Genomic DNA, 20,651 nt, shown 5'->3' on the forward strand with positions numbered 1-20,651 from the left:
ATGCTACTGTTATCCTGATACTTTCACACTATATTAATAATGAAATGACCACTGTTTTTTCGCGTACATGTGATACACCTGTAATTGCGGATCTATTTAAAAAAGAAAAAAAAAGAAAAACTATATTTCCTGTTTATTAAAATGTTCCAACAAGACCAACTGGCAAGATGTGGATGAGGGACATTTGTGAAGACAGCAGAGGAATGATAACTTCGGAAAAATAAAGGTTAGACATTAATTAAACAAGTATTGGCAAAACCAGTAGGTCTAGCTTGCATTTTCAATCCTCAGGCAAGAAAGAAAGCCTGCTATAGAGAAAAACAAAATAAAATGGATTGATTTATGTATCCAATATATCTATGAGAAAAAGAATGAATGTGTGATGATTCAGTGTACTTTTGAGATGTGAAATAGTCCCTAATGAACTGCAATGCAATCACTGAATAGGGAGTGTAGTGATACACCAAACAGCCAATAGCATGAGGTGAGAGAGCTGTACTTCTATAGGTTGAGCAAAAGCCAACTCTATGTGTGGTTAAAAGAATTGCTAACAATAAACGGGAGGCAGCTGTACTTCAAGCCAGACCCAAACGTCTCTCTCCACAGATAAAGCAAATGTTCCTTCTGAAGAGTCTGATGGTAGCAATGCTCAAGAAATGATTCAGGCTTCTGAGATTCGAAGACGATTTGCAAAAATAAAGAGTGTAAGACATTAGTATCACCTCCTAAGTGTGGAAGACCAAAAAACAATTTCAACAACGCAGTAGGGGAAGAGAGAAACTCATAAAATAAAGTAAAGGGGGAAGAACTCTAAAAAAAAAAACATTCAGGCTCTTCTGCCCCCTGTGCCTTCAGCGCCGCCATGACAGCCCGACACTCTTATTCAGCAACTAAGAGTAGTCCGTCTCCCAGAGCTCTAGAAGATGTGGAAACACGAGGCCAACCTCTACACAGGCCAACAAGGGACTCACAAAAAAGATAGGGGTTGGGGTGGAGCATGCCGATCAAGGGGCACAGGGACCCCTCCGCCTGCCCCACCCCCAGAACAAACACACAGAAATACCCAAAGAACTAAACCGTTCTGAATGCTTGAGGGCCCTTCTGGAAGTGCTTAATGCGAGATACTGGGAACAATGTTAAGAATTAGGAGGGTTCTGTGCAACCCTCTCTGCTTGTCACTGAGAGCTGCACCCTGTAGGATATGTCTGCTGATCATGGCGTCCCTGAGAGCTGCACCCCTGAGGATGTGTCCGCTGCCCATGGCGTCACTGAGAGCTGCACCCCTGAGTATGTGTCTGCTGCCTATCACCTCCCTGGGAGCTGTACCTTGTCGATGACGTCCCTGGGAGCTGCACCCTATAGGATGTTTAGCTGCCCATGGCGTCACTTGGAGCCACACCCTGTAGGATGTGTTTGCTGCCCGTGGCTTCACTGGGAGCTGCACCCTGTAGAATGTGTCCGCTGTCCATGGCGTCACTAGGAGTTGCACCCTATTGGATGTGTCCGCTGTCCATGGCGTCACTGGGAACTGCACCCTGTAGGATGTGTCCGCTGTCCATGGCGTCACTGGGAGTTGCACCCTGTAGGATGTGTCCGCTGTCCATGGGGTCACTGAGAGCTGCACCCTGTAGGATGTGTCCGCTGTCCATGGCGTCACTGGGAGCTGCACCCTGTAGGATGTGTCCGCTGTCCATGGGGTCACTGAGAACTGCACCCTGTAGGATGTGTCCGCTGTCCATGGCGTCACTGGGAGCTGCACCCTGTAGGATGTGTCCACTGCAAATGGCGTCACGGAGAGCTGCACCCTGTAGGATGTGTCCGCTGCCCATGGTGTCACTGAGAGCTGCACCCTGTAGGATGTTTCTGCTGTCCATGGCGTCACTGGGAGCTGCACCCTGTAGGATGTGGCCGCTGTCCTTGGCATCACTGGGAGCTGCACCCTGTAGGATGTGTCCGCTGCCCATGGCGTCACTGAGAGATGCACCCCTGAGGATGTGTCCGCTGCCCATGGCGTCACTGAGAGCATCACCCTGGAGGATGTGTCTGCTGCCTATCACCTCCCTGGGAGATGTAGCCTGCCCATTGCGTCCCTGGGAGCTACACCCTATAGGATGTTTACCTGCCCATGGCGTCACTTGGAGCCACACCCTGTAGGATGTGTTCGCTGCTCATGGCATCACGGAGAGCTGCAACCTGTAGGATGTGTCCGCTGTCCATGGCGTCACTGAGAGCTGCACCCTGTAGGATGTGTCTGCTGTCCATGGAGACACTGGGAACTGTACCCTGTAAAATGTGTCCTCTGTCCATGGCGTCACTAGGAGCTGCACCCTATTGGATGTGTCCGCTGTCCATGGCGTCACTGGGAACTGCACCCTGTAGCATGTGTCGGCTGTCCATGGTGTCACTGGGAGTTGCACCCTGTAGGATGTGTCCACTGTCCATGGGGTCACTGAGCGCTGCACCCTGTAGGATGTGTCTGCTGTCCATGGCGTCACTGGGAGCTGCACCCTGTAGGATGCGTCCGCTGCCCATGGCGTCACTTGGAGCCACACCCTGTAGGATGTGTCCGCTGCCCATGGCGTCACTAAGAGCTGCACCCTGTAGGATGTGTCCGCTGTCCATGGGGTCACTGAGAGCTGCACCCTGTAGGATGTGTCCGCTGTCCATGGCGTCACTGGGAGCTGCACCCTGTAGGATGTGTCCCCTGCCCATGGCGTCACTTGGAGCCACACCCTGTAGGATGTGTCCGCTGCCCATGGCGTCACTAAGAGCTGCACCCTGTAGGATGTGTCCGCTGTCCATGGTGTCACTGGGAGCTGCACCCTGTAGGATGTATCCGCTGTCCATGGCGTCATGGAGAGCTGCACCCTGTAGGATGTGTCTGCTGTCCATGCCGTCATTGGGAGCTGCACCCTGTAGGATGTGTCCGCTGTCCATGGCGTCGCTGGGAACTGCACCCTGTAGGATGTGTCCGCTGTCCATGGCGTCACCGGGAGATGCACCCTGTAGGATATGTCCGCTATCCATGGCGTCACTGGGAGCTGCACCCTGTAGGATGTGTCCGCTGTCCATGGCGTCATTGGGAGCTGCACCCTGTAGGATGTGTCCGCTGTCCTTGGCGTCACTGGGAGCTGCAACCTGTAGGATGTATCTGCCGCTCATGGCGTCATTGGGAGCTGCACCTTGTGGGATGTGTCTGCTGTCCATGACGTCACGGGGAGCTGCACCCTGTAGGATGTGTCCGTTGTCCATGGCGTCACTGGAAGCTGCAACCTGTAGGATGTGTTTGCCACCCATGGCGTCATTGGGAGCTGCACCCTGTAGGATGTGTCCGCTGTCCATGGCGTCGCTGGGAGCTGCACCCTGTAGGATGTGTCCGCTTCCCATGGCGTCGCTGGGAGCTGCACCCTTTAGGATGTGTCCGCTGACCATGGTGTCACTGGGAGCTGCACCCTGTAGGATGTGTCCACTATCCATGGCGTCACAGAGAGCAGCACCCTGTAGGATGTGTCCGCTGGCCATGGTGTCACTGGGAGCTGCACCCTGTAGGATGTGTCCACTATCCATGGTGTCACAGAGAGCAGCACCCTGTAGGATGTGTCCGCTGTCCATGGTGTCACTGGCAACTGCACCCTGTAGGTGCTGTCTGCTGTCCATGGTGTCACTGAGAGCTGCACCCTGTAGGATGTGTCCGCTGTCCATGGCGTCACGGAGAGTTGCACCCTGTAGAGTGTGTCCGCTGTCCATGGCGTCACTGGGAACTGTACCCTGTAAGATGTGTTCGCTGTCCATGGCGTCACTGAGAGCTGCACCTGTAGGATGTGTCCGCTGTCCATGGCGTCATTGGGAGCTGCACCCTGTAGGATGTGTCCGCTGTCCTTGACGTCACTGGGAGCTGCAACCTGTAGGATGTGTCCGCTGCCCATGGCATCACGGAGAGCTGCAACCTGTAGGATGTGTCCGCTGTCCATGCCGTCACTGAGAGCTGCACCCTGTAGGATGTGTCTGCTGTCCATGGAGACACTGGGAACTGTACCCTGCAGGATGTGTCCGCTGTCCATCGCGTCACGGAGAGCTGCACCCCGTACGATGTGTCCGCTGTCCATGGCGTCACTGGGAACTGCACCCTGTAGGATGTGTCCGCTGTCCATGGCGTCACTGAGAGCTGAACCCTCTAGGATGTGTCCACTGTCCATGGCGTCACGGAGAGCTGCACCCTGTAGGATGTGTCCGCTGTCCATAGCGTCACTGGGAGCTGCACTCTGTAGGATGTGTCCGCTGTCCATGGCATCACTGAGAGCTGCACCCTGTAGGATGTGTCCACTGCCCATGGCGTCACGGAGAGCTGCACCCTGTCGGATGTGTCTGCTGTCCATGGTGTCACTGGGAACTGTACCCTGTAGGATGTGTCCGCTGTCCATGGCTCCCTGGGAACTGTACCCTGTAGGATGTGTCCGCTGTCCATGGCGTCACTGGGAGCTGCACCCTGTAGGATGTGTCCGCTGTCCATGGCGTCACTGAGAGCTGCACCCTGTAGCATGTGTCCACTGTCCATGGCGTCACGGAGAGCTGCACCCTGTCGGATGTGTCCGCCGTCCATGGCGTCACTGGGAACTGTACCCTGTAGGATGTGTCCGCCGTCCATGGCGTCATTGGGAGCGTACCCTGTCGGATGTGTCTGCCGTCCATGGCGTCACTGGGAACTGTACCCTGTAGGATGTGTCCACTATCCATGGCGTCACAGAGAGCAGCACCCTGTAGGATGTGTCCGCTGTCCATGGTGTGACTGGGAACTGCACCCTGTAGGAGCTGTCTGCTGTCCATGGTGTCACTGAGAGCTGCACCCAGTAGGATGTGTCCGCTGTCCATGGTGTCACGGAGAGTTGCACCCTGTAGGGTGTGTCCGCTGTCCATGGCATCACTGGGAACTGTACCCTGTAAGATGTGTTCGCTGTCCATGGCGTCACTGAGAGCTGCACCTGTAGGATGTGTCCGATATCCATGGCGTGATTGGGAGCTGCACCTTGTAGGATGTGTCCGCTGTCCTTGGCGTCACTGGGAGCTGCAACCTGTAGGATGTGTCCCCTGCCCATGGCGTCACGGAGAGCTGCAACCTGTAGGATGTGTCCGCTGTCCATGGCGTCTCTGAGAGCTGCACCCTGTAGGATGTGTCTGCTGTCCATGGAGACACTGGGAACTGTACCCTGTAGGATGTGTCCACTGTCCATCACGTCACGGAGAGCTGCACCCTGTACGATATGTCCGCTGTCCATGGCGTCACTGGGAACTGCACCCTGTAGGATGTGTCCGCTGTCCATGGCGTCACTGAGAGCTGCACCCTCTAGGATGTGTCCACTGTCCATGGCGTCACTGGGAGCTGCACCCTGTAGGATGTGTCCGCTGTCCATGGTGTCACTGAGAGCTGCACCCTGTAGGATGTGTCCACTGCCCATGGTGTCACGGAGAGCTGCACCCTGTCGGATGTGTCTGCTGTCCATGGCGTCACTGGGAGCTGCACCCTGTAGGATGTGTCCTCTGTCCATGGCGTCACTGGGAACTGCACCCTGTAGGATGTGTCCGCTGTCCATGGCTCCCTGGGAACTGTACCCTGTAGGATGTGTCCGCTGTCCATGGCGTCACTGGGAGCTGCACCCTGTAGGATGTGTCCACTGCCCATGGCGTCACGGAGAGCTGCACCCTGTTGGATGTGTCTGCTGTCAATGGCGTCACTGGGAGCTGCACCCTGTAGGATGTGTCCGCTGTCCATGGCTCCCTGGGAACTGTACCCTGTAGGATGTGTTCGCTGTCCATGGCGTCACTGGGAGCTGCACCCTGTAGGATGTGTCCGCTGTCCATGGCGTCACTGAGAGCTGCACCCTCTAGGATGTGTCCGCTGTCCATGGCGTCACTGGGAACTGTACCCTGTAGGATGTGTCCGCTGTCCATGGCGTCACTGGGAACTGTACTCTGTAGGATGTGTCCGCTGTCCATGGCATCACTGAGAGCTGCACCCTGTAGGATGTGTCCACTGTCCATGGCGTCACTGGGAGCTGCACCCTGTAGGATGTGTCCTCTGTCCATGGCGTCACTGGGAACTGCACCCTGTAGGATGTGTCCGCTGTCCATGCCTCCCTGGGAACTGTACCCTGTAGGATGTGTCCGCTGTCCATGGCGTCACTGGGAGCTGCACCCTGTAGGATGTGTCCACTGCCCATGGCGTCACGGAGAGCTGCACCCTGTCGGATGTGTCTGCTGTCAATGGCGTCACTGGGAGCTGCACCCTGTAGGATGTGTCCGCTGTCCATGGCTCCCTGGGAACTGTACCCTGTAGGATGTGTTCGTTGTCCATGGCGTCACTGGGAGCTGCACCCTGTAGGATGTGTCCGCTGTCCATGGCGTCACTGAGAGCTGCACCCTCTAGGATGTGTCCGCTGTCCATGGCGTCACTGGGAACTGTACCCTGTAGGATGTGTCCGCTGTCCATGGCTCCCTGGGAACTGTACCCTGTAGGATGTGTTCGCTGTCCATGGCGTCACTGGGAGCTGCACCCTGTAGGATGTGTCCGCTGTCCATGGCGTCACTGAGAGCTGCACCCTCTAGGATGTGTCCGCTGTCCATGGCGTCACTGGGAACTGTACCCTGTAGGATGTGTCCGCTGTCCATGGCGTCACTGGGAACTGTACCCTGTAGGATGTGTCCGCTGTCCATGGCATCACTGAGAGCTGCACCCTGTCGGATGTTTCCGCCGTCCATGGCGTCACTGGGAACTGTACCCTATAGGATGTGTCCGCTGTCCATGGCGTCATTGGGAGCGTACCCTGTCGGCTGTGTCCGCCGTCCATGGCGTCACTGGGAACTGTACCCTGTAGGATGTGTCCGCTGTCCATGGCGTCATTGGGAGCATGCCCTGAAGGATGTGTCCGTTGTCCATGGCGTCACTAGGAGCTGCACCCTATAGGATGTATCCGCTGCCCATGGCGTCACTGGGAACGGCACCCTGTAGGATGTGTCCGCTGTCCATGCCGTCACTGGGAGCTGCACCCTGTAGGATGTGTCCACTGTCCATGGCGTCACGGAGAGCTGCACCCTGTTGGATGTGTCCGCCGTCCATGGCGTCACTGGGAACGGTACCCTATAGGATGTGTCCGCTGTCCATGGCGTCATTGGGAGCGTACCCTGTCGGATGTGTCCGCCGTCCATGGCGTCACTGGGAACTGTACCCTGTAGGATGTGTCCGCTGTCCATGGCGTCATTGGGAGCATACCCTGAAGGATGTGTCCGTTGTCCATGGCGTCACGGGGAGCTGCACCCTATTGGATGTATCCGCTGTCCATGGCGTCACGGAGAGCTGCACCCTGGCGTTTGTTCAATGCACGAGAGAGAGCTGTGTAACCTGAGAGACAGCTCTGCTATGCAGAGACCTTAACTCTACTTTTTAAGGCGTCGGCATTATAAACATACAAAGGATGCTCCCGAACCTTGAAAGCAGCGCTAAAGCTGAGACTCCGTTCCGTTTAATTTGGTAAACTCATGTAATGATTGAAGTACAATGAGATACTGCTACAATAAAAAAATCTTTTTTAATGCAACTGTTTCGTTCGTCGTTCCGACAAAAGATGGTGTATTGCAGAGTTCAAAGCCTTCCCCCCCCCCCCGACCCCCCGACCAAACTCCATGTTCAAGTCTGGTCCGTGTAGTAAGGGGCGGAGCTTAGAGGCAGCAGTGGAAACTTCTGGGCACTACAGCAAACAAAGGCCGTCCGAATGAAAGACATAACACCACGTGCCCTAGTGAAATAGATTCAGTAGTCTATGGAACACTACACAAAGTGCACTCGTTGCGGAATAAATTAAAGAAATATTGTGAAACTGTTCGTGGGATGACGTATGCATTTCAGAAGATCAGATGGTATTTCTTTAGCGCCTAGAGTAGTTAATAAATAAATTCAATCTTCTGTAGCGCTTAATCGCTATGTCTGCCAGCGTACCAAATCACAGAAGGAGCTGTCTCCCCAAAAGACCTAGGGCCTCATTTATGAAAAGTGACGCATCGCTGCGTGAAAACAGTGATGCGTCACTTTTCACTGCGCCCTCCCTGCGACTCCAATGATGCGTAATATTTACAGTATGACGCATCATGTCGCAAGGAGTCACAGATACGTCAGTATTTCTGACGTATCTGTAGGCGCAAAAGTGACGCATTGCTGGAGTGTGTCACGAAAGTGACGCAACTCCAGCAATGTGTCCTTTCACATGGGGCAAGCCTCATGTGAAAGGGCCTGCGTCAGTCTTACGCCTGCTGTGCGGCAGGCGCAAGATATTGACGCATTTGCACCCTAGAAGTGGCGCAGTAAAATCTCGTAGATTTCACTGCGTTACTTCTACGATGCTTACTTACGTGGGAACGCCCACCCTGCATACATTATACCTGACGCAGGTATAATGTAGCGCAGGGGTTTACAAAGTGACGCATCTACCTAGATGCGTCACTTTGTAAATATGGTGCAACAAGGTCCAGTTTTTACGCCGCTGATGCGTCACAAAAAGTGACGCACCGGCAGCGCAAAAGTGACGCATGGACTCATAAATGATCCCCCTAAAGATTGGGATAGGGGCGTAGCTTCGTGGTGGGCGGATAAGGGGGGAAGGGGTGGTCACAGGAGCTTTCAGTTGGGTGTGGTAAGGTTCTTATATAATGCCCGTGGGGTGAGGGTTGAGGATGGCTTATTTGAGGCAAAAGGAAGCTAATGTGTATTGTGTGGGTTTATTTCCCTCGGATTTTAAGGGGGGGGATCGTTGGGGCCAGGGGAATAAACTGACACCGAAGTCTCTCTGGGTTATTTTTTAGGGGTTACTGTATGGCAGACGAACTCTACTGGTTGACGCAGGGGACATTACCATACTGGTAACCCTCCTGAGCTGTAAACATTTTCAGAAAATGCTAATATGTTATTAGATGACAATGTGCACCAGATCACACAGTGCTCTGCTTACTTATTAGCAAGTAAGAAGCCCAGGATTACAAAATGCTGCCACGTTCAAACACCCCGTGCACTTTCACGTGTCTGTATTTTCCTGAATACATGGGGGCATATTTATAATAACTGACGCATCCCTGCATATCAGCAGGGATGCGCCAGTTATTTTGCGCCCCAGCTCTGCCATCATGGATGCGCCGCATTTATAATGCGGCGCACCATGGGGCAAAAACGGCACAGATGCGTCACGCATCTGTGCCGTAAAAGTGGCGCATTGCTGGAGTTGCGTCGCAAGCGCGACGCAGCTCCAGCAATACTCTGGGGTGCCCTATCTGCACAATGCTGCGTCAATCCTTACGCCTGCTCCAAGCTGGCGCAGGGTTTTGACGCAGCATGGGCTCAAAAGTGACTGAGTGAAATCTTGTAGATTTCACTCAGCCACTTTTAGGAGGCGTTCCTGCGCCGGAACGCCCCCACCTGCCCTGGAACGCCTACATGTGGCGCAGGGCTTTACAACGTGACGCATCTCCCAGATGCGTCACGTTGTAAATACCCCGCACCAATGGCCGCAGGATTTGCGCCGCTGCTGCGTCACAAAAGTGACGCAACGGCGGCGTAAATGAGGCGCAAATCAAACATAAATCTGCCCCATGGTCACTTAACCAGAAGCCACTTTCCATTGAAGGGTCGGTTGAACGGGCTCCAGGATTACTCGGAGAGAAATGCAGTCTGGCAAATATTCGCTGCTTGAATATTATGTTTCATTTGGATAAAAACAGAAGCATTAAAATGTGCCATAGTGGGATCGCTGTGTTTTTTACAGTGCTTGGAAATCAACAGGAGGCGCTAACGCATGAATCGCACTTTCTTTAGCCTTTGTTCTGTGACATCTGGAAATGTTCCGACTTGTGCAAAGAATATTGAAGCCCGCAGACTGAGACGGCGGATTCCTTGGGAGGACAGGGTGGCATATTATCAAGAAAACTGCCGCTAAAGCGGCGATAATGGGCTTGATAATATGCCGCAGAGAATTCCCATAGAAGCCCATGTTCTGGGGTCAACATGGGCTTCTATTGGAATTCTCACTGGCATATTATCAAGCCCATTATCACCGCTTTAGCGGCAGTTTTCTGCCGCTAAAGCAGAGATAATTTTAACGCCGTTTCTTGATAATATGCCCCTGGGTCTGGCAGCTAAGTTCTGACTTCAGAACTAGGACGTTTGGTCCAATTTTGAGTTGGACGAAGAGGGTACTCGGTCACACTACACCAAACTGAAGTTCTGACCAGCTCACTTAGGGGCATATCAGCAACGAGGCGATATAAAATTATCGCCGCTTTTGCGTCCGTTATCGGGCGAAAAGCGGCGATAATTTTATCACCTAATTAGCAAGGTCACGCTAGCACGTGAAACCTTGCATTAGCGCCCGGATTCTTAACGCCCAGCTTTGCATCTCTAATGAGATGCAAAGTTGGCGTTCCTGACCTGACATGACTGGAGAAATGTCGCTAAGCGACATTTCTCCTATTATCAAGCCCCACGCTATGAAGCATAGCGGCAAGAAAAGTAGCGATAACCCCTGTTATCGCTACTTTCCTTACGCCTGCTTCAGGACTGACTTAGCCATGATATCCTATGGAAGGTGGATATCATGGCTAAGTATGTGAGGCCCTATCATCAAGCTAACACCAAACTTCATGAGATTGTCGTTGGGTTTCCAGCGATAATCTCAAGTTTGGCAGTTAGCGCTAGGATTTTGATCGTTTTTGCACGCTATCTCAGCGATAAAAATCCACGTTAGCTGGCGATAATTATCCTAGCGCTAAGTGCGCTTAGCAATAATTATCACCGGTTATTGCTGATATGCCCCATAGAGTCAGAGGGAGCTTCAGTATGTAGAGGGTGGAGACGTCTCTGCTTACACACACCTCGACGGCCCGACGGAGAAAGGACCATCGAAGGTTTGGCCTTGTGTCCATCCCCACCATATTTAGAGTCGGCAAACACATGGCCAGTTTTACTCTGTCACCGATAGGTAAAACCTGGCAGTAAAGGGCAGTAAAAACTTGTTAATGACACCCACACCATGGCAGAAAACTCCCATGGTGTGGGGGTCATTAGTGTTTTTGTATTTCCCAAAATAAAATCCTGCTTTAAAAAAAAAAATCTGAAATTTTTTAAAAACCTGAAAGTTTGCTGAACGGCTGCGTCATGTTGACAGAGCCAGCCGCAAACTTTCAATGCATTTAAGGAGCCGCCGTGACAGTGGTTCCTGCAAATGCAAAAGATGACCTCTGGACCAGCGGACATCTCTAAATTTGGCGGGCAGAGTACTGTCGCCATGGTGAAAGTAAAGTACTCCTCCATGGCGACAGTACATACTCCGTCTGCAAACTATACATCAGGCCCAGTGTCCCTGATAAAATATAAGACAACATAACTAAAGGCAGCATCACATATCTCGCCTTCCTGTTTAGTCGAATTATGTGGCCTTGAGAAAATTACTTGATTCCTGTCTTGTTTTCCTGAATGCCAAAGGTGCATAGTTGTTGACAGATGATTCAGGGTACAGTGTGTGCCAAATAACACAATGTTCCTTCACACTGGTACAATGTAAAGCGTCTGACTCCCTCCCCATTGCATGGGTATGTGGCTCCCTCTATGTGACTCCTGTTGAACCCTGGCTTGTCCAGTCGCCAACCAGGGTGTTACTTTATGAAAAGGTAGCTGCAGCCGGGGCCATAGTTCTACTGACACTGGCAGCTTCTGGGCCCTGCCTTTCCATGGAAGGGAGGTTTTGCCCTGAGCAGTGGCCCCAGGGAGTGAGTGTCACAGCACAAAGTGATGGGACTCCCTGCAGAATGTGCTGGGGCCCCTCCTACACCTCACAGATATTCATAGACCTTGGATGGGAGCCCCCTGAAGGGTGTAGCGCTCCTGTGCCGCAGGGGGCTGCGTTACACCCCTGGCAGCAGGAAGATGCTAATGGTGGAGTCAGTACTCCAAAGGCCCCCGTGGCTCACACTGAGACACTCTCCCTGTGCAGCATGGACCTCCCACACACATCTCGGAGCAGCGCAGGAACTCAGGAGCTGGAGCAGCAGCTGGTCCAAAGGCAGACACCAAAGGAACCCGCACACCGCACATCCTGGTTGCAGGGGCCCACCAGCCCTGGGTCCAGGGTCTGCACTTCATCACGGTGGTCACACTGAATTCTCCCTGAGACCAGTGCCTGCTGCTATGCTTTGGCCCATCACACTCGAACAGTAGCAGGGAGAGCATGGAGCTCTGACTGAGGGGAAGGAGCAGACCTCAGTCGCTCACTGTCGCCTACAGCACTAGGCCCTATCCTCCCGTTACCCTGGCCTCCTGCTACCCTGGCCTCCTCCTGGCCTCCTCCTGCCCTGGCCTGCTGCTGTCCTGCCCTGCTGCTGCCCTGGCCTTCTCATGCCATGGTCTGCTACTGCCCTAGCCTCCTGCTGCCCTGGCCTCCTCCTGCCCTGGCCTCCTCCTGTCCTGGTCGGCTGCTGCCCTGCCCTGCTTCTGCCCTGGCCTGCTGCTGCCCTGGCCTCCTCATGCCCTGGTCTGCTACTGCCCTGGCCTCCTCCTTCCCTGGTCTGCTGCTGCCCTGGCCTGCTGCTGCCCTGGCCTGCTGCTGCCCTGGCCTCCTCCTGCCGTGGCCTGCTGCTGCCCTGGCCTCCTCATGCCCTGGTCTGCTACTGCCCTGGCCTCCTCCCTCCCTGGTCTGCTGCTGCCCTGGCCTGCTGCTGCCCTGGCCTGCTGCTGCCCTGGCCTCCTCCTGCCCTGGTCTGCTACTGTTCTGGCCTTCTCATGCCATGGTCTGCTACTGCCCTAGCCTCCGGCTGCCCTGGCCTCCTCCTGCCCTGGCCATCTCCTGTCCTGGCCTGCTGCTGCCCTGGCCTGCTGCTGCCCTGGCCCGCTGCTGCCCTGGCCCGCTGCTGCCCTGGCCTGCTGCTGCCCTGGCCTCCTGCTGCCCTGGCCTCCTCCTGTCCTGGCCTGCTGCTGCCCTGGCCCGCTGCTGCCCTGGCCTGCTGCTGCCCTGGCCCGCTGCTGCCCTGGCCTGCTGATGCCCTGGCCACCTGCTGTCCTGGCCTCCTCCTGGCCTGGCCTCCTCCTGCCCTGGCCTGCTGCTGCCCTGGCCTGCTGCTGCCCTGGCCTCCTCCTGCTCTGCTACTACCCTGGCCTCCTGCTGCCCTGGCCGCCTCCTTCCCTGGCCTGCTGCTGCCCTGGCCTCCTCCTGCCCTGGTCTGCTGCTGCCCTGGCCTCCTCCTGCCCTGGCCTGCTGCTGCCCTGGCCTCCTGCTGCCCTGGCCTGCTGATGCTCCTGCCTGCTGCCTTGGCCTGCTGCTGCCCTTGCCTCCTCCTGCCCTGGCCTCCTGCTGCCCTGGCCTGCTGATGCTCCTGCCTGCTGCCCTGGCCTGCTGCTGCCCTGGCCTCCTCCTGCCCTGGCCTCCTGCTGCCCTGGCCTCCTCCTGTCCTGGCCTGCTGCTGCCCTGGCCCGCTGCTGCCCTGGCCTCCTCCTGCCCTGGCCTCCTCCTGCCCTGGCCTCCTGCTGCCCTGGCCTCCTCCTGTCCTGGCCTGCTGCTGCCCTGGCCCGCTGCTGTCCTGGCCCGCTGCTGCCCTGGCCTGCTGCTGCCCTATTAGGTGCCAGGCGAGTGCAGCTCTTCGATCAAAATTTGCGTGAGGAGCACACTCCTCCCGTATCCTGAGCAGCGATATCACTCAGCCATAGTGTCATTTTCGCTGCGGTGTCCTTAAGTTCGCAGACACTGGGTCCGCACACCTTAGCGAGTGTGTAGGTAAACAACCTTTTTAACTTTTTCACGTATCACGTGGCACTTTTCACTTTGCTACTCACTCATCTCACTGGTCCTGACGAAAGCTTCATACTTCTCCATGAGAGCTGAAACATGTAGACCTACAACACTAACAACTATTAGATAATAATTTCTTTCATAGTTGCATCACATATCTTGTTTTTATTAGATCCTGAGCCGCCAGCAATAAACTCCTAACGGCAAGGACTCTCAGAGATATTTTTAATTTTCACGACATCACACTCTTGCACCACACCAGCTCCGCTGTAGCCAGGCGTCGTAGCACAACCGGGGGGCATTCGGCCACCCGGTTGGGACTCCAATAATGAAGCATGACACCAACCAGGTTGGTGTGTGAGGGGTCTTTTAACTTACCTAGTGGGTTCCCAAACACTGTCTTACAGTGATTGTACCACACATCGTTGGGTTCGTCCACCATTGACAAAACTGACATAAGAATAGGGGATACGGACGCACCCCACTCTTCCCTAGCTCTCTCGTTGTTCTCTACACTGCTGCTGCCCTTGCCTGCTGCTGCCCTGGCCTCCTCCTGCCCTGGCCTCCTGCTGCCCTGGCCTCCTCCTGTCCTGGCCAGCTGCTGCCCTGGCCCACTGCTGCCCTGGCCTGCTGCTGCCCTGGCCCGCTGCTGCCCTGGCCTCCTCCTGCCCTGGCCTCCTCCTGCCCTGGCCTCCTCCTGCCCTGGCCTGCTGCTGCCCTGGCCCGCTGCTGCCCAGGCCTGCTGCTGCCCTGGCCCGCTGCTGCCCTGGCCTGCTGCTGCCCTTGCCTGCTGCTGCCCTGGCCGCCCACCAGAGCAGCAGGGCAGGTCAGCAACATCAATGTAAGATGTAGAAAAGCCACAAAACCACCCTCTCCAGAGCAATTTGATGAAGGGAGATGCTTTCTATCCTCACCTGCGTAGACTTCCACTCCCATGACGTGCCCGGACCCCGCGCTGACTTCCCCGAGTGAGCAGCGCGTGCACCAGGAGTGTCTATGACTGCTGGTGGTACAACTCCCTGTTGAAGGGAGGAGCGTGACTTTGAGGCTAGTGAAATCCAACTTGGATCGCCCCTGGTAAAGCACAATACAGGGTGAAGGCTGAGGGACCCCTGCCCCAGACATCCCTGGGCAGCTTTGGGATTACTACTAGACAGTCATTTGTGGGAGTGGAGGAGGGGCTACCTTTCCAGCACAGACCTGCTGCTGTCCTCATTTGAGCACCGCCACTTAGCATGGTGGGAGGCATGGGAGGTGGAGACGGGGTCTGTGATGTTCATCTAGACAGGAGCTGCACCCGTGTCTGGCCCAAAGGCTCGTGGCTGCCATGGGCATGTACTCGAGCGTGACCGCGCTCATGCTGTGGGTACACTAGTGTGATGAAACCCCTCGTACCTATGTGCTGTGAGACCCATCACCTGAAACACACACAGGGTCTGCTGCGCAGAGGGGAGAGGCGTTACCAGAGGGAGCCCACGCTGGACCCCTTCCCGGGTCTGACAGTGGGGCTGGGGCTGCAGCGCTCCCACTTGGTCACTGCTTCCCTTGTGATGGAAGAGGGGGCGCTCCACAGAGCATCAGAGGAACTCATGAGGTCAAGGGCAGGTGTGGCTGTCAGCCAGCTCCCCAGGGGGTGAGGGGGCCTCACCTGGACTCTTCAAGGAGCTGATGGAGAGGCGGTGGCGCTCCCTCACTCCCTCCCTACCAGAGCCACGGGCAGCAGACTGACTGCAGCAGGAGATCCAGCTGCAGGGGGTGCAGCCCAGAGGAGCCCAGCCAGATGTGGCCATGTGTAAGGACAGGCCAGAAGCGTGGGCTAGTGTGGAGGGCCGGGTCATTAAGTGACAAATTCTGGCAGCCTCCTGCTCCCCTCAATTTGTTCACAGTCCCTTCCTGTTTTTGACTTACTCTTTTCACCAACAGTGTTTGACCACCAGTGGTCAGCAAAGAGTCAAATAATACACTGTATTTGTAGGCTCTAAAGCGGGCACATGCCACTCTGTCTCACCAAGACCACGACACACAAAGCACCAACAAACCATATAAGACTGGGCCTCTCCATGCGGCTTGTCAACACTTGGAAGAAATTAGTATAAAAACGTATATCTATCTTCTAACATACATATTAAAGTGACTTAGGATAGGATAGTGCTGGAGCGGGTAATACAAAAATTTAGTATACCCACCCCACTTTGCATGTTTATTAATTAGATTAATTAATTAATTATAATCGAATTAATGGATTGAAGTGGAATTAACTAATCAACCTTATTAATGACTGAAATACACGTGGGATTGCTTTGCATGACTTTATTAATTTGTAAACTAAAATATGTACGCATATTGCATGATATATGTCGCTTTTGTGATGTATTTGTAATTTGTGCTTTATTTTGTAAGTATAAACCTGCTTGGGTGTTTCTTAATGCTAGATAAATACACACATATGGGTATTAGTGAGGGAATAACATTTATTTAGTCATTTCTATGTATTAATTACGTTTTGTGTTTCTTTTGCTATAGTTGACCATTTGGGCCTGTCGTTTAATGGCTGCCTTTGGTGCCTAACCCGACTGCCGACGCCGAACAAGGCTTGGGTGAAGTGCGCCTGCGCTGACGCCAGCTACAGTAGCCTCGTCATGACCCTAACCAGACTGTACCCTTCAAGGTTGCCCTGGGACACAAGCCAGCTTTTCTGAAAGAACAATAATGTGCTTCTAAAAACCGGAACAATCAAGTATAATGACCTCAGAGACTTTATTTTGGTGGGAATCCTGTCAGACGATTTCAATTGACCAATCAGAACATTTGAAGACCCATTTTCAATACAATTTGTCAATGATTTTTACTATAAATTATGGTAGAATAGAGAGGTTGGTGCGGGTTCGTTTCTGGCCTTTCTCGATTTCCTGACGTTATGCTGACGGAGAGGACGGTGACACTGCAGGACAGCTGTTTACCTGAATCTTTGACGGACTGAATTAATGCCCAAACTCCTGATGAACTGAAATTACTCAATTTGATGGGCATAGATTTGCGAGACTGCCAGATTTGACATAGAGGACAACATTTAGCCAGAATAGGTAAATATGAATGGCAACTTGATCAAATGAATGATTTAATTTGCAATATTAATATAAAGATTGAAATTGAATATCTACAGAAATGAGTGGGTTGTTTATTCATTGAAATGTGTTAACGATAAGGTTAATTAGAGAATTAGAAATTGAGCTAAATCAGCAACTAACTGATCCATCCCGATTTATGAGAAGAATACTAAAGGTGAAGTTCAGGGCCTAATGAGTATCAGAAGGTTGTGTAGATTTGTCACTCATTAGAGTAAAGTGGTATTTCCTTCTCATGCCAGCGTTTGGAAGATAATCGCCTCCCACACGTGTGTGAGATCTTTGGTCTGTGACGAAGGGAGGGATTTTGCACTCCACGCTGCAGCAGTTTTTCTGGTAGCAAGATGATGGTTGTTCTTGTTTTGGTTTAGTGATTATTGCTTGTACATTGCTTATTGATTTTTGGTTATTGATTGGTATTGATTTATGTACTAACACTCTATATTGAGTTACATTGAGTTATATGTTGTATGCACGGCTTCTGGGATGTAGGAAGTCGGAAGTTTGTAACGGTCGCTGTTCTCGGGAAAGACGGAATTGTTGTTGCCCTGTAGGTACACAGGGGAAACGTGTGACAATTGAAGTTGCACGACGCATTGTCTGGGTTCGATTCGGTAGCATCGTCGTGTGTTGCCATTAGAGACATTTATAGTGTGAGAGAAGAGTGTATGAAAGCGAAGGTTACCTGTGAAGTTCTGGTCTTAGGTACCAGGGATCCAACTGGCATGCCGATAACGCTTATCACTGGAAAGGTAATAGGTACTCTCTGAGCTTGTTAGAAGGACAAAGGAGAGGTAAGTGCTGCTTTGTTAACGTAAGTCATAATTCTGTAGTAGAACAGACTGTTCGCTGTTCTCAGGAAAGACAGGATTCTGTGTGAATGTACTACATTTTCTTGTGTGAACGAGCGTGAATGTAAAGGCATTCGGGTTAATTGCGAAACTCTGGGTTTATTTCTCAGGAGCATTGGGTCTCCAACTATGTGCCTTAAATACTAGAGAAACAATTAGCTAATGCTTGATAGAAGGGTGAGGTAGAGGGATGTGCTACTTTATCAACTGAAGTAATAATTCCGTAGTAGGGCAGAGGTAAGCGCTGCTCTCGGGAAAGACGGAATTCTCGTGAGAAACGACTTTTGCTGTTCTTTGGTTAGCGAAGCGGACAATGGATATGTTTCTATGTTGTTACTAACAGAAGTGTAGAAATTGAAACAAAAACTTACTGAGCGGATTTGTAAAGGAGGGGTAGACAGGAGCAGGAGCAGGAGCTGCCGCAGCGGCTGTTGACGTCAGAACGGCCACGCTGGGATTGGACAGTCGGTCAGAACTATGAAACGCTCCGGATTGGTGCGTTAGTGTACGCCGCGCTAGGAGTGGAGAAATACAGGGTGACATAGACGCTCCTTATTGGTGCGTTAGTGTGAGTCGCACTGGGATTTGAGGATTGTGACAGTGACGTAGACGCTCTGAATTGGTGCGTTAGTGTGAGTCGCGCTGTAATTGGATAGACTAGCGGTACAGTTGTAAAGAGAGACTAGCGATACACGATAGGCAAGAAAATGTATTACGATCCACCAGAAAAAGGGAGAAAAACATGGTTAGGAAGAATAAAGAAGTGGTTTAAGAAGGACAAACCAGTAAAGACTAGGGAAGGACAGTTACTTCCTCCACCGAAAACCCCTGCATCCTTAATGATTTCGAAATATGGGTATCATAATGGTATTTGGTTAGATAACTGGGTGAGATATACAAAGGAAGACGGAGTAGTAGCTTTCCCAGAGCATGGTTCATTTAATTTGGCTGTTTTGAGAAACTTGAGAGAGAAAATGATGAATTTAGAACCAAGACCTACACCGACCCAGTTTGAGGCTTTGACGGAATGGGAAGACGAAATGCATGAACGAGAGAGACAAAGAAATGGTAGAGGATATAGGTACCTGTTTGGAAGACCATACAGACATGAAACGCATAATGATCGAATGAGAAGATGGCGGGATGCGAGTATGACTGAGGGTGTGTTCCCTGTAAGAACTGTAGGAGAGAATGAAGGACGAAAGTGTGTAGAAAAGAGGCATAATGTGGAGTCGAGAGGGTATGGAGTGAATGAGTCCGAGGATGATGTTCTTGATGATATGTTCTATAAAAATCCACCACCGTATCGACCAGAACCAGAAATATTAACTCCAAGTGCCCCAATGAGAGAAACGATGCGAATTATAAAATCGGAACCAGAATCTCTAAGTTTGGGTAAAAACAGTGCTACTAGAGAAGTAGAAAAGAGGTCGGAAGAAAAAACAGATGGAGAAAATTCTGTAGAATTAGCGAAAATGACCCTGGAATTAACTGAGAAAATAAGAGAATTGACCAAGAATCTAGAAGCGGTAACTGTTCCAGTAACAATAGGTCCAGTAATGCCTATTTTTGACAAACAGAAGGACAGTGAGCATTGTTTGACAGTCCCTTATAGAAGTAATAAACCAGTAGAACAACCAAGAGTGAGTCAGAATGAGAATCCATGGAGGCAGACTATGAGTGTAATGGAACCGAATTTCACAAATAATCCATTTATAGATCAAAATTGTGCAGAGAGACGTATGACAATGATAGAGACAGTGTCAGAATCACCAAAAGATTTGGGACATGGAAGTATAGAAAAACCAGTAGGACCATCGACAGAAGAGCTAAGTGAATGGTTAAGAAGCTTGCAGAGGAAAGACAAAGAATCCCAATCAATTGATGTGGCCAAGTTACGAATGGTATTGGAAGAATTAATAGTAGGGACTATCCCAACAGAAAAATTGAAAACCTATCTGGATGAAGAATTATTATTTTTGTGTAAAAGTGTGCCTTGGAGAGCAAAACACTTACATGAAAGGTTAGAAGAAGTAGCAAATGATATGGGCATTGATATTGAAAAAGTAAAAGCCTTGCAGAAACCATATCGAGTAAATTTCACTGAAAAGGACATTGAGAATATGAACACCATAGGACGAATAGGTCAAATTAAGGACATAATCATTTTGCTGAGAAAATGGGGAGACGTGGATAAATGGAGAAGCAGGTGGTATAAAAAACGAGATGATGCCTCAGATAAGACATTTTCAGCATTTCCTGTAAGAGAAAAGGAGAAGGTAGTGACAGAATGCCCTATGAGAGAGATTCCAGGAGATGGATATGTACATCTCCCATGGACAAGACAGGATATTTTGTCTTTTACGAATGATTTCCCTCGACTACGTGAGAAGCCCGTTGAGTGGTACAGGCAGGTGGACAGATTTGTGAAATTGTCTAAAGTATTATGGATTGATTTGAATAGTCTGTTTGACATAATTGTACCAGCAGATCTATGGACAGAGTGCAAACTTATGATTAATTGGCCAGCCCAGGAATATCCTAGGGATCCTAAAACAGGAGCTCCAGATCCCGAGGTGATGAAGAAATATGAGCAGGTTATGGTATTTTTGAAAAACAAAGTGCCCCCTAAAGAGACAGATTGGGTAAAGATTGATTGAACACACCAGGGAAGTAAAGAGTCAGTACATTCATATTACGAGAGGCTAATACTAGCTTTTAAGCAGTTTAGCAGAGATGAGAATCTGAGTGAAAAGGATTTGAGTCATTTTGTATACAGATTTGTATATGGTTTACGTCCAGAAATTGGTGAGGTGATTAAACAGCATACGGTAGATTGGCAAAACAAGAAAATAGATGAAGTA

At 51.7% G+C, this 20,651-nt stretch overlaps 1 long non-coding RNA gene across 1 annotated transcript in view; it reads left to right on the plus strand.

The window, feature by feature from the left end:
* LOC146813073 (uncharacterized) overlaps window positions 1–16,972 on the plus strand; it is a 48,293-nt gene extending 31,321 nt beyond the window's left edge. The window contains exon 4 of the long non-coding RNA XR_014966952.1: window positions 16,335–16,972. This is a non-coding gene — a long non-coding RNA (uncharacterized LOC146813073). The remainder of the gene's footprint in view (window positions 1–16,334) is intronic.
* The last annotated feature ends 3,679 nt before the right edge of the window (window positions 16,973–20,651 follow it).

The sequence above is a fragment of the Triturus cristatus genome, chromosome 7 (genome assembly GCF_964204655.1).
Source record: "Triturus cristatus chromosome 7, aTriCri1.1, whole genome shotgun sequence".
Taxonomy (NCBI): domain Eukaryota; kingdom Metazoa; phylum Chordata; class Amphibia; order Caudata; family Salamandridae; genus Triturus; species Triturus cristatus.